The following is a 14,655-nucleotide window of genomic DNA, read 5'->3' as shown; positions in this document are numbered from 1 at the left end:
TACACACTGGCACGTGAACTTCAGGCTGCAAAGCCAGCATGTCAGGATGTCAGAGCAAGGTTGTCCTCAGAGACTAACAAGAACAACATTCAAAGCACATGCTCACTTCAGCTCTCAGCATTTACTCATTAAGCTCTCCAGCTCTCAGCATCCATTCATTAAGCTCTCCGTTCCTCATGAATATGGAACGCCCTGAGCCTTCAGCCGGTAAAAATCGAGATGCTCTTTCATCAGTCTAAACATGCTCTTGGTACACAAGGTAGGGAATTAACTCAGTACAAAACAGCTGAATTCATGTGGTATTTCTTCAGAGGGTTCAGCCAAAAGAACTTCCATCAGGAGACAGCCATCCAGTATCCGAGGACAGTGAATTGTGGCTAAGCTGTAACTTGAGACACTCTAAAATTGTTTCATACAGTGGCCTACTCACAAGTAGAGTGATCTATTTGTGAGTAGGCCACTGTATGAAAACACAGAAAACATTGCATGCCTTCTAATTTTACAGACAATTATTCTGTAAACAGACAGAAAAGATAATGTCTTTCCAAAAGCTTCCAAGAAAAACAGTTTCCTTTCTCCATCAGGAACTGACCATACTCCTCCCTGCTTCTGGACATGGTGCTTTCCAGTCTGCACTGAGTTAGACCCAAACATAGAAACACTTCATTTCCCCAGAGAGCAGCCAGTCCTTTTAGCTCATTCAAATTTGATCACAGATAAAAATAATGCTCTTTGTGGCACAGATACAAAAGCAAAAGGATGCAAATATCCTAAATGAGCAAGTATGCATATTATGCATACATGTCATTTTATTGAAGCATCACTTATTTAATAATGCAAATTCATGTTTTAGCAGTTCAGTAAATAAATCAAGAATAAGTTATTCAATAAAGCATGTGGGCTAATTGACATATGCCAAAACAATTACCTAATAGAGTCTTAGGTCTCAGCATAAGACAACCTTGCTTATCTAAAGTAGCAGGAGATTTTAGTCATCAGTTCAGGACATTTGTTCCACAACTCATCTAAAATCAGCCATCTCCAGAAACACTGTGCCTCTTAGCACTGTTTTGGGATATCAATTCAATATCGACTCAAACAAAAGTGTGCCGCTAAACGAATTATCAGCTCAACTCTCCAGTCCTTTAGACATTTCAGTGTCTGAAATGTCAGATTCAAGCACAGCTTTCATGCGGAAAGAGCCATCAAACACCAGTTATCTGCAAAGCACAAACAGAGCACTGTGTTCTGTACATCACCATACCTTGCAATAGAGCAGGATGAACAGAAACCTCATTTCAGCCTTGTTCTGCTGTATTTATGGCACACACGTGTCCATAATATGGTCTGCATTTCCCCTCTCAATAATGAGCACAGAATAATCCCAGAGTGAATTTGCTACTAATCTGGGTAGGTCTATACCTTTGCCTTGACAGCGGGAGCTCATATACCACGGAATGTTCTTTTCACACAAAAATCACTTGGGTCTCTCATTTCTGGCAGAGTGCACTAAAAGAAGGTGCTTGCAAGGAGAAACCCAGTGTATTTCAAAGTATTCTTTTTAAAAGGACATTATACAGTGAGTACCTACAAACCATTTACTTGTTAAGAAATACCAGTAAATCTATGAAGTAATCTGCAATTAAGCAGAAAAAGTTATCCAAGATGCTTGATTTTTCTGGTAGGAAAGAAACAAGGACTTCTTATAGTAAAGTCATGACTGCATGACAAACCTGCGAGGTTACCAGCAGCCATTTCTGATTTTGGTACACAATTATTGGCAAATTTCTGTGCATCAGCGAAGGGATTCCAAGTCTGATAATGGGAAGGCAACAGAAAATCCATCACTGACAACGTGGACGACAACAATCCATTAATCAACAAAGCCACCCACTCAGCAGACATTAGCTAATATTGAAGACAGCATCTATCCTCCAGGTAATCACTGCCCTCTCATGAAACACAGAGCCTTAACCCAGAGGAAGTTATAAGCTTAGGATAAGGACCTAACAATGACATATAAATACCTACTACTGATAAAAGAGGAGACAGGAATTTAACTATGATCAGCTCTGCTTTGAAAAGTTTACTGCTCATAACCACCACGTCTGCTGTAAACTGAGGCCACTCTACAGAAGCTGCTACAACTTTCTGATGTCCTCACAGAACAACAGAAGAGCATGCTAATATTAGCTAGGAGTTATACAAAGAGATTTCACTCTTTGTATAGAAGTTTAACAAGTTTCTCTAGCTATGTTAGAATCTACAAAACTGTTGAATGCCAAGGTATGGCAGATTCTTTAAAATTCTGCCTTATGATTAGACTAAGTTTAAACATTCAAAAGAAAGGTAATTCATTCACTGACAGGCTACCATTCATTGAGGATGTTATTTCTACATGGAAGGTATTTTTTTGTTAAGTGTGCTGAGCATGGACATAGCAAGCAACTGTCCCTAAACCACACCGCATATATGGCAGAAGATATTTTAAAAGAACAGGAACAACAAAAAAAAAAAAAAAAAAAAAAAAAAAAAAAAAAAAAAAAAAAGTATGTTAAGATATAAGTCAATAAGAGAGAAATATTTGCCAGTAAGATTACCAAATGCATCACCAAGATTCATCACCTATTCAAAATATAGAGAGAACTGTAGGATCTCATATCATGTTGTACATGAAAGTTGCCAAATCCTGAGTGGTTTGTTGGAAAGGTGACTCTGGTACCTTAGAAAGACTCTCAGTATCAGTGGCACAGCTAGAACTGGCGATTATCACAAAATCTGGGTGAGAACCAGCTCTTGTAAGGTTTCCAACATTAAGTCCTCTGACAGGGACACAGACTCTGATACTTATCTAAGCTGAACTGCTGAGTCCCTCTGGAGTGTACGCAGGCACTCAGCATGGAGAGAGAGGGAGACTGCCCTAAAAACAGGATGGTATTAGGTGGCACAGCCCCACTAGAGGCACAGTTGCACTCCCAAGAGCTGAGCAGAAATCCTAGGTAAGCCTGACACAGCACTTTATTTCTTCAAGTATTTTATCTTGCTGCCAGGCAAAGAGAAGTCCCCCACATTACTGCAAGTTGCTGGGAGTTGCTTTTCCCATGTGCCACCACCTCAAATTTCGTGGTCAATCTATCAGACACAAAGCAATTAGGCCCCCGTCCAAAACCACTTCCCCCTTGAAGTTTCCTCTCCAGAAATGAAGGAATGGCTGCTGTTAGTTAGTTTGCTGCTGTTTTATGCAATCACACAGAGCTGAATTCCAGTTCTAATTCCACCTTGCCCAAAAGGCAACAACAGGCATACAGCAGCCTTAGAACAGCCTTAGTCTATAGGAATGGCTGTGGATTGGGGGGCCCCATGTTTCTCCACAGACATGGAGTGCAGCCAGTCTCATCAAACCCTTCTCTGAAGGGCTGCTCAGCCAGTACTGGGGGATACAGAAGTGCTTTCCTAGGTACCAGCATCTGCTTAGGTTTTCAAAATGAAAAATGAAGGAGAGCAAAGGAAAATACTTGAAAGACGATGCTTAGATGAGACCCAACCATGTGTTGGTGCCTGCACAGCAAATTTCACTTCCTTTCAAAGAATTCCTCTTCAAAATACCTCTGTGATCCTTTGCAAACGTACTTGCCCTGTCACTTTCCAAACTGTCAAGAAAGTAAATTGGATACAAAGTCACTTTGAATGTTCAAGGATTTAAGCAAATTCCCTGGAACTCTGTTCTCTGTGTTGCCTCCTGTGATTATTCTACTGTAAAAACACTTATTGATCACAAACTGAACAGGAATACACTTTCCATCACACATGCTACATTTTGAAGTTGAAAGCATAAAATTCACAGAACCTTTCATTCCATAATAGAATCTTACAAAAAGAAAAATTCGAGTTGATTATGGCTAGTTAAACAGGGAAAGAGACTAAAACTTACTACAACTTAATTTCTGCAGATTGACAGATGGTCACATCTAGTTAATCTCATCATGTTCCTTACATATTAAATACAACATCAGCTGATGCCTAGCATTGCAAAATATTCTGTGAGTACACAGCACTGAAAGGTCCTTATCCTTGGCAGCCCAGTAGCTAGGGATTTTTTTGAGCAGAAAAGGGTTGTTTGAAATTAATGGCATGAAAACTGAACTGAATGACCAAAGGACACCCTGCTAAAAAAAGACAAAAAAGCCACATTTCTCCACCTGGAGCTGCTACAGTACCCACAGACGGAGAAAGAAGTGACATGACTAAGAGAAGAAGTGACTCAAATCAGGTTAAAAATCCCCACCTGGGAAGCAGGGTCCATAATACAAGAACCAGGTTGTAATGAGAGTTGTGCTGGCTGTGGCCAGGCTGCTAAGTCACACCTGAGTGAGCCAAGCAAAACCTCACCTGGGTACACCCATGTGGCACTTCAGGGACAACACTTAAGGAAAAGTCATTCCTGTATTCAGGCTACTCAGGCTCTGAGAAATGCAGCACTCATGGGTTGTAGGATGGAGCTCTTGCCTGAGTCTGCTGTGGCAGGGGAGAGCATTTTCTGCTGTGATTTCTCTCTTTACAGCATCTGACTAGACTCACTTCTCATGCAGAGTCACTCCCAGTGAATTAGGTTTTAGCCCTTGGATAGAGACTGAGTGGGGAAATGGCCCTTTCGACATTCAGATTCATCTGTTCTCTAACTGATATGCACAGAGTAAATAAACTTCATTTACATAAAAGAACATGATGATTTCTCTTCTAATGAAGGATTAACTATCAATGCCATGAAAGGCATCTGGCAGCAGTAATCCATGAGCCTTCCTTCTTAGGGGCCTGGACTACTTACAGAAATAACTTCTGTTCCAGCTGGGAGGACACTGACAGATCAACAAATGGATTAACACAGTCCCAAAGGCTCACAGATTCAGTCCTGTGCCCCAGTGGCCAGGTTGTCCTTTTCCCCAGTACTCAGCTGCTGTAGTAGTTATGTTGGGTAGGCCTGAATTGCCATGTGAATATTCCAATAATCAGCCACAGGACAGAAGAGCAAAACCTGTTTTCCACAGTCACAGAGCTCTTTGCTACTTACTCTGAAATCTCGGGGAAGTTGTGCCATTTTTCTGACCTTCAGATACTCTAAATGGGGACAATGCTTCTGCCTTACTCTGCTTATTATTCTGGCATAAACCACTGTTTAAATGCTGATAAAATAATTATAAAGGAGACAACATCCCTTGGAAGAGAAAATGAAAGTGGCAGCACGATCTGAGGGGACAGTGTAAGTTAATTCAAAACGATAGTGGAAATATAATGATACAATTAGAGTGGTAAACAAATCTAGAGGTAATGAATCAATTTATTAAACTAAACGTCACTATGCATTCCTACCATGTAGGCACAATTCTCAGAAGAATGCCTCAAATAAATCTCAAGAACTCAAACATACCAAGATTGCAATTCAAGAAACTAATGGCAGAGTCTACCATTTAGGACTGCTAATAAGATTTCTGCAGTTTAATAGCTTTTCTCCCTAAAATAGATTTTGCTTAGCCATGTAACTAAGCTCACAGATCTCTGCTCTTGACCTTCTAGGGCAACTTCCATGACTGTACTAAAATATACATCACACTCCTAGGTCTGGGAGACAGATTTGTTGCCACAGAGGCTGGGTCACTGAAAGGTTAATTCTTTTAGTAACTGCTTCTCAGCAGGACTCTGGTATAACATCCAACAGCTCTGCTCCAGTATGCAGTAATGAAATGAAGGTGTTTATCTGCACAGGAATGGATCTCTGTTTGGGGGGTGAAATCCTGACACATTCACCCAGACATCAAAACTGGAGGCTTCCAAAGCAAAGATTGCCATAAGTAAGAAAAAGTCTCCTACCACATGATGCTCCTGAAGCCCAAGTGCTCAGGAAAAAATGAAACTCTTAGCTAACATGGGGAATGGTATTTCCATGATTAGAAGAGAGGCCTTCTTACCATACAAGGTACAGCCAGCATTTTTTTGTCTTTTTTTTTTTAATGTGATTAATTCTCCGGACCTCATAGATCTGAAGAAGTAACTCATAAAACGCGAGGTTATTACTTGTGGAGAGAGGCCACAAAAGACTGTGTTTGTGCTAAGATAGGATCTCAGGAGTGACCTCTGAGAATGGGATAATGGGGATGCAAGTTTCAGCTCCAAGGAGGCTTTACTGGACAAGGACACACATCTGGAAATGCTAAGGGAGGGGTGGGTGACAGCAGGACTTAGACACTTTGTTTAGGCTCCAGATATCTAAAGCACCTGGGATTCTCCAACCACTCCAGAATGAATCAACCCTCCAGATACCTACATGTGAACAGCCAGCCAACAATAAAAACTGGCTTTGCTCTGTTTACCTCAGTTATCCTATAAACCCAACCATTTGCAATATTCCCTTCCTTTAACTTTGCTAGTGTATTACTTTTCCCAGGCTGAAAGCAGATTAAAATCTAACAACCAACTGCAGCACACATGGAATAGCTTCATTCAACCTCCTATGACATGACAAAACCCCACATCTCACAGAAGGACCAAGAGATGCACACAGCCCACTCATATTCCATCAAGAGAGTGAAGAGAGAGGTACCATCCTGAAACTGGAGAGGAGTATCTCCTTCCAGCAATCCCCTCCTGACAGCAGCACAGAAAGCTTCCCTTACAGCTCCATAAAACACACCAGCTCAGGAAGAGATCTGCTCATCAGGTAACTGGGCCAGTTATAAAAATACATATAAAATTTCTATAAAAATAATGTGCCACCTCACTGTAAAAGGTACCACGCTACCACCTACACACCAGCATACTGCCACTGCACATCCCAATGTGCTATGGTCACATTAGCCTCAGCAATTCAGCAAATTCTGTATACATACAAGCCTGAATGAAATATTCCACCTTGCTGTCTGCTGGTGTGGGGCAGCTGCAACACAGGCATGTCTGACCAACATGTCAATTTATTTGCTTTTGCTAAGCTTTAAAATAAGGCTTCAAGCCTATGGAAGCAGCTGCATGCTGCCTCAGTAAAACCTCTGAACAAGAGTTTGTTTACAAAGCAAACTGAATTTCTCTGGGACCCTAGCAAACAAAACCGAACCTCCCAGATAGCATGTCTGTTCTCAAGAGATGGCAACAGAACCACTTGAGTTCCCGTTAGTATTTAAGCATACAACTGGGAAAAACCCAGAGCTGGGCACCAAACCTGCTGTGTCAGAGGCTGGTGACTGTTAGATTTCCCTCAGACACTGCTGCAGGAAAAGCCAGCCCCACACCTCCAGGAGATGGTTATTCCCAGCTGACTTTCATGCATGTGGCCCCTCTCTAAAGGCACTGAAAAAGAAATCACCGCATGACATTGCTGCAGAGCACTTCAGAGCCATGCTAGAGCAGGCTGTGCTCACCCAGCTCAGTTAAGGTGCACTGGTGTGCACAAGAGAGCCCTTTTACTGCTACCCACCCTACTGCAGAGGACACAGACATGTGTCACCTGTGCTAGCTCAGCCTGGAACAGACTGCCTGTTGTCACTTGCCAGGGTCAGCAGCTGAACTTGGCTCTGTCCAGCAGATGGGCTGCTCCCAACACTTCCCACCACCATCACAGCATGGCTTACCACAACTCCAGAACACCACAGGAAGCTCTGCATACCTTGCCAACAGCTCACCTTGGCCCTTGCTCATGTCCAATGTGGATGTGTAGCTCTCACAAAGACCCTTGGCTGTTTAACACACAGGGACAGGGGAACACTGCTCAAAATGCACTACTACTGTGTGCTGCCTACAGCTTCAGTCAGAAGCAACCTTCCAGGCAGCTCCACAGCTTTTTGCTCTGATATCCACAGAATTCACCTGTAGTGCCTTGCAAAACACATGCTTCTTTGCAGTTGGCCTCTCCATTCCTCCCCTCCCTCCAAGGGACAAAGGAGGCTTATCATCAAAAGAAGACAGACACAGCTATCAGCAGCCTACCAAATCTGCTTGAAGCCGTGCAAACAACAGCTCTGACCTTGGAGGCAGTCAAAACAAAATCACATCTTATCTCACTGCCAGCATGAGTATCTGATTAGTTGGAAGGACACTTAACATGGCGAGACAGAAGTACCTTCACTGCACACAGGAAGATCTTGCCTGCACACAGAAAAACAATCCAAGAGTAAATTCACAAGAGTAAATTTGCAAGAGTTAATTCATAAAAGGTGGTGGCTGCATCCTCAAATCAGCTGCCTGCATGCCATCTTGATACTAGGGTCACTTGCCTTTCCAGCCTTAGAATTCAGTGTCTGATTCCAGTGCTGGGCTACCAACATGCAATTCCATTAGAGAAGAGTCATGCTTTTAGACTACACTTGGGATAAACTGCTAATCCTACCCCAATATCAAGGGCTAGAAAGAAACTGGCAGGTTGGTGTCACCTGCATCACGAACTATAGTGGTTGAATATTCTCTGCAGTGAGAGGGTGCGGTGAAGCACTTCAGCTGAGTGGAATGTGGAATTTCATTCTGGAATTATGGTATACCTCTGGGAACTGAAATGTAGCTGTCATCTAAAAATGTCTTTGCTGGGTATTTTGTTGGTGTGCATTGCATTTGGGTTTTTTTAAAGGAATGAAATGCTATCCAAAGAAGTTATCCCAGTGCATACAGTATCTGGTGAAAGCCAAAAATCCTTACTGTAGAAAGGAGCAAGTTGAGGGAGACTGAGGGATTTGCATGAGCCAACCAGTTTAAAAAGCAAATCCTCTCTGAGGACAAACCGCACTGAAATTGTTCCCAGGCTGCATTCAGGAAAGGGAGGAAGAACGCTCAGGTTCTGAAAGAAAATCCTGCATTTTCTCACCTGGGCAAGTGTAGAGACACTTTATTTAAAAAAGAAGCAAACATGTTTTCTATACCCAAACCCTCTGTCTTTAGTCCCTGAAATGTTAATTTAAATACAGAGGAGTTCCTGATCCTGCCCATGGACTCCATAAAGCAAAAATTGTTCACAGAGTTGTTTCTGGAAGAGATACTGGAGAAATAGACAAGTGTCACAGCCAGGTTTTGGGAACCAGTAATTTACTTTGTCATTTGCGGATGCCAGGACCCAGAAGCTTCATTGCATTAGAAATTTATGAAAGACTCACCGAACCATAGAAAATTAGCTTCATAAAATTTCAGATGACAGTGTGATGAATAAGTCTATTGCCATCCTGTCCACCTGGTGATGACACTTGGGTACATTTACCCAAGACATGCATTGTCCTTTCCATACCCTGTATGTACACACTGCAATAGGCAGTACAGTTTTCCCCATGGCACTACCAGAAGCTCAGTGCACTGGAAAAAAAAAAGGCTGCTATAGTGATGTGCAATACAGCCTTTACTACACACAATTTCAATACTTCTTCTATCACGTGATCTGCAAATGATCCAAGATAATCAGATATTTAATGAATATTTCATTGTGAATATTTCATTGTTTGTGACGACTTAGAAAAGAAGGAGCTACTTCAACTGCTGATCAAAATAAGCTCCATGAGTGGTCTGTGAGGTTACAGAGAGCAAAACAAGAATTTACCCCTATTAAGTAAGCACAGACTTTTCACTGGCCTACCACAAGAACAGATATTTACTGACACACCAGTTTTCATGGCACATATGATGGTTATTGATATAAAAACACTGCCTTCTGAAAGAACTGCATATTACATGTGGTCATGAAGCTGTTCTCAGCCTAAATCCTGTGCTGAAAATACTGTAAACACACCATACACAAACAGTCTGTGCATGAAATTCAAAGTGAACAATTATCTGATTCATAAAATAGAAACAAAATGTCTCCAACAACAACAGAAATTCCAAGTAAATTCAAAACATAACTCCTCCATGAGAGGTATTAATGAAATTACAGACTCCTAAAAAGAATGGCAAAGAACTGACTCAGCAGCTCTCCAAGTCTCCCTGAGTGGGTAGCAGTGGAGGCATTTCAAGCTCAGTTGCTTAGTGGGAAACTCCATTCCATTCCCAGCTTCAGGATCCAGTTTCAACAGGAAAGCTGAGCTAGGGAATCAACACAGCTCCTGACTCCCCCCTGGCTGGTGGGGTGCACTGGCCACACAACAGGAGGGAGCCACACTTATCAGGAGCAGCATGAATTTCTTCTGTGAGAACAAAGGCCTCAGGTATGTGCCACAAGAAGATAAGAATCTGGCTCCCTGTGCACCAGGAATAAACGGCATTTAGACCCCAGTGCTTCCTGAAGGACAGACTTAAGGACTCAGGCAGGCTGTACCTGCTCAGCAACAGTGGACTGAGATTTGTTTCTGTGCCCTTAACCAGACCTAGGTCCTTGCACTCCCCTTGAAAACACAGCCAGGACTGAAACACAGCAGTGGGAGGACACAGGAAGCACCTGAGATTTCCAAAATCACTAGCCAAGTGTGTGAGACCCGGTAGCAGCATCCACAGCCTCAAAGGCAGAGGAAGGGCAGGTCCCAAGTGATGCTTATGAAGTCTGTGAACAGAAAACTGGGCACAGAGAACATGTCTGGGTGGACAGCCACTGAGCTTTGTGAAATACCATGGGGTTATTTCAAGTTTAAATAAACTAATTCTACACCCCCAGGAACCAGAGACTGCAGCAATGCTACATTGCAGCGTGGGGAATTGGGGACAGAAATCCCAAAGTATTACCCAGAAACAACGGTGATAACCAGTGGGGCACAGACCTCACCACAGCCACGGGGTCAGTGGCTGCAGTGACCCTGTGACCCAGACCCCACACCATGCTCTGCTCACAGAGGCTGCCCAGGGTGCTCCTTCCTCAATTTGAGACTTGCCAAAAATTTGTCCCAGCTGCTCAGAGAAGTGCTGGGAACGAATCTGCTTCTGAACAAATAAATTCCCTCTCTAACAACCTCATGTTCGAGACTGCAGGAGCCAGAAGCAAGTCACAGAGTTTTCAGGACATCCATTAGCAGCAACAAGCATAAATCCATTATGTGTCTTACCAGCTCCGGGTAGGTGATGTATTTTCCCTCCTGTAAATCAGTCCATAGCAAATTAAATCCCTAATTTCACTACAGCGATTTGTATTAGCTTCCATCCGCCTCGACTTTAAGCTGCTTATTTCACCTCAGACATCACTGTTTCATTGATTAGAACATATAAATAGAAATGTGTTTCTGCATCAAGACTTCTTCTGTATTGCATAGGATGACAGATGTATTATGGGACTACACAAGAAGTAACCAGCCAAATCTAACCCCAATATGAAGTCCAAATTTGGAGTATTTCCACTGAGAACAGTAGGGTTAAACTTGTCCAAACATATTCATAGTAGGCTTTTGCATGCTGGTTTTTAACTTATGATAAAAATGCAAATCTCACTCCTGTTTATTTCTCAAACAACTACTGGTATCAACAGTAATCATGTCATGAAAGAATGCACAACTGAATATACTAGAACAAAACAAATTACTCAAAAAATCATTCATTTTCAATTTTATGGAAGAGACTGCAGTCCTTCTCATTTGATCTTCATAAAAGATGAACAGATTTTTTGTTTTCAGCCACCTGTAAAAATGAATTTAACTATGAAAGGCAAGACTGCAGGCAGCTCTTGCAGTTCCACTCAACGTGCACACTGTGTCAGGACCTGCTCCAGAAAACCCTCCTGCTGCTGAGAAGCACCTGTGTACCCATTGAGCTTATTTCAGTGCATGAATCCTGAGAAAACAGGGCTGGAGACCAGGCAACTGATCCATCCCTCATCTTTGCAGCACACAAACTCTGCCTTGTGATCCCCCCACTGTCTCCTGCTGTCCTGAGAAGCCAGGATGTAAAGGTAGAAATGGGCCATGCAGGCTGTGCTCCGCTGTCCATGTGCCATTTCTGGGCAGAGAATTCAGGATACTCAAGTCTTATATTTGATACTCTGTGCCTCTAAGACTCACATCAACCACGGTGGAGTTTCTTCCCCTTCTTAAGTATTAATTACAGCATTTTCTTAACTTGTTGAGTATTTATCCCTGAAACATATTCCAATGTATTTCTTAGAGTGAAATTTGTAATCCTTTAAAAAGGACCTTCCAGGATACTCAGTTGCCCAGGGTTAGGCATTTTCATTGCACTTCTCTCTGGACTAATCCTAGCTAACCAAGCTGCATTCATTAACCACAGACAATTACTTAATCCACTATTTTCATAACAGGGGCTGGATCCCACACAATGTTGTCACATCACTTATTCTCTCCTATGAGAGGAAGAAGGATGATGAGGCATCAATACCGGCCCTAATTGTCAGAGCTACAGAATGCCAGTTTGCAATTAAACTTCCTTCCCAGTTTGGGTTTGCTTTGACTCCAGATCTTATTATAACATACAGAGCCATTATGTTCAATGCTATGCCATGCTAAATATCCTCCTATGGGGTACTAAGGGCAGAACACCTTTGTAATGATGGAAATTACATTTCTGTTAGATCTGCTGCACACCATCTCTCTACTGGAAATCTGAAACTGCGTGTTGCTGAATGTATGAAAAATCTGATTTATCTATTAATTTATTTAAAGTCACTTTCTGCTTACTTTGCCAGTGCCTTGAGGAACACCGCAGTAACGGAGAGGCTCTGCAGAACTCCTGAAGGTCTTACAAAAATAAGATACAATAATTCAGCAGTCCCTGTAGAAATCTGGAGTATTTTCAATAACATTATTATTGAACACTAATAAAGGAATCCCTAGCTTGCAACACAGGTATGGTGGTACTACTGACAATATTTCATTAAAAATTCCTAGAGGGCAGCAGGGATCCAGCTATGAAGACAGCACTAACATCCAAAGCTCTGAAGGGAAAAAAGCAGATTTTTTTGCTATCATTTATTAAAAAGGAGCTTCCCTCTTCTGCTCATTCAGAGCTCATTCTTTCAGATATATTTCCAGTCCTTCAGTTCATGTAAAGCACACGTTAAAACACACCAAGATGGCATTTCAAGTTGTCTGCCAGGTTTTACACCCTTAGACACTTTGCTTCAGTTTTGATTCATGTAATTGTCACACTAAGTTCTTGTAGAAGGAGCACAACGAAAAAGGCTTTAAACCATGCTGTTATGGTTCCCTACCTCTGGATGTGACAGGTATGTTATTACTGCACAGTAACTGCAGTATCTATTGACAGTGATACTTCCAACTCAACACACTGTGTCTGCAATTCAACTTGCTAACATATAACCTTGAGCGGTATAATTGCAAAAGAAAAATGAGATGGAATTACAAATTTACTTTACTCTGACATATTTGAGAAAAACACACAGTTGGTAAATTGTGAGATCAAGAGAGTGAAGACTGAGCGCCTGGGGCTGGAAATGTAATAATGTACCTCATCTCACAGCTCCCAGCCCAAACTTGCAAGAGGTCTGTGCAAACTAAGCTGTAGTGGACAGGCTGCAGAGGCACAGGCTCCAGGTCACTCAATGGCCATGGTGGCAAAGCAATTTATCTGCTTTTGACCAGCACCAGGCAGTGCATAGTCCATGTACACCAACTCTCCTTTGGCACTATTCACAGGGGCTGTATACCACAGATTTTATCTGCACAGCTAAAATTAATGATAGAAGAAGGAAGGAGAAGAGCGTTTCTATGTTCAAGACACTGAAAACAAATGTTAACTGGCAGCTACAATTTCTACCAGGTGCTTTAAAGCATTTGGATAAATATGTGCTGTCATAAAGATTGCAGACAGGCCTCCAAAACCTACTGACTACAGCAGAGAAACCAGGGGAAGAAAGCAACTGGCCTAGGAATATGTGCATGGTTTGGTCTTGTTCAAGACAATGAGGGCTAACAGGAGACAGGGCTCATCGTGTTCAGCCCAAAGCTGGCACACAAAGAAAGGAGCACTCCATCCCATTGGTCAGCTACAGATGATGTTTCCAACCTGATGAGGATTTTAGTCAGAATGAAACCCTGCACTACACCCAGCCCTTGGACTCCAAATGCAGTGAAGCACCACTGGGATCTTTGGTCCTGAACTTGGATTATGCGCAACAGTTTGACAAAACTCCTATTTCCCCTCTTCTCTGTTCATTTACCCACTTTTATGAATCTCATTACAGATTCATAAAAGTGCCTCAGTAAAATGAGGCTATTACAGTCCCAAGCAATTTTGATTTGTTTAAGACAACACAAATGAAAAATGAGAATGTAAAATATTTATACAAACAAATGACATTTTACCATTTTCCACACTAAAGTGGCAAGAGGAGAATGAAAACACAGTTGAAACTGAAATTCCTTCTCCCAGTAGGCAGAAAATTAGAGATCAATCATACATGACATAGAGTTAAAAACCAAAAAAAGTCAGTTCAGGAATTTAACCATGCCGTGGCTTGCATTTGCAGCTCCAGCCTCATTTCTTTGAGTACATCTTCTCCTGTAAGTGCAGCAGAAAAATGTGCAAACCAGTCTCTGTCTTGGCTTCCCCATCCCCATTTCTGCTTCCATCTAAGTTCAGCTTACAGAAGGCAGTTCTGAACGTGACATGCCTACGTCCTGCTGCTGTGATGGGTGTGGAGATGCTTGGCTGAGGACTGCTGGCCCTAAAGGCTTGATTCCAGTTATGCTCATGCTTTAGCACAAGGCCCAACTACATTGGCTCTTGAACTGATTGTTTTGT

General features: G+C 42.2%; 1 protein-coding gene across 8 annotated transcripts in view; it reads right to left on the bottom strand.

Moving 5' to 3' along the window:
• The window catches only part of ARHGAP24 (Rho GTPase activating protein 24), a 183,033-nt gene that overhangs the window by 38,655 nt on the left and 129,723 nt on the right, over positions 1-14,655 (bottom strand). The window contains exon 1 of one of the 8 annotated variants that reach the window (XM_053976152.1): positions 6,366-6,436. The exons of the other annotated variants lie outside the window; for them this stretch is intronic. The gene's annotated coding sequence lies outside the window, so the exon portion shown is untranslated. Of the gene's footprint in view, positions 1-6,365; positions 6,437-14,655 lie in introns of those variants that run through there. 8 annotated transcript variants of the gene reach the window in all.

Source organism: Vidua macroura, chromosome 4 (genome assembly GCF_024509145.1).
Source record: "Vidua macroura isolate BioBank_ID:100142 chromosome 4, ASM2450914v1, whole genome shotgun sequence".
NCBI lineage: Eukaryota > Metazoa > Chordata > Aves > Passeriformes > Viduidae > Vidua > Vidua macroura.
This window is presented reverse-complemented; position numbering and strand designations above follow the sequence as displayed.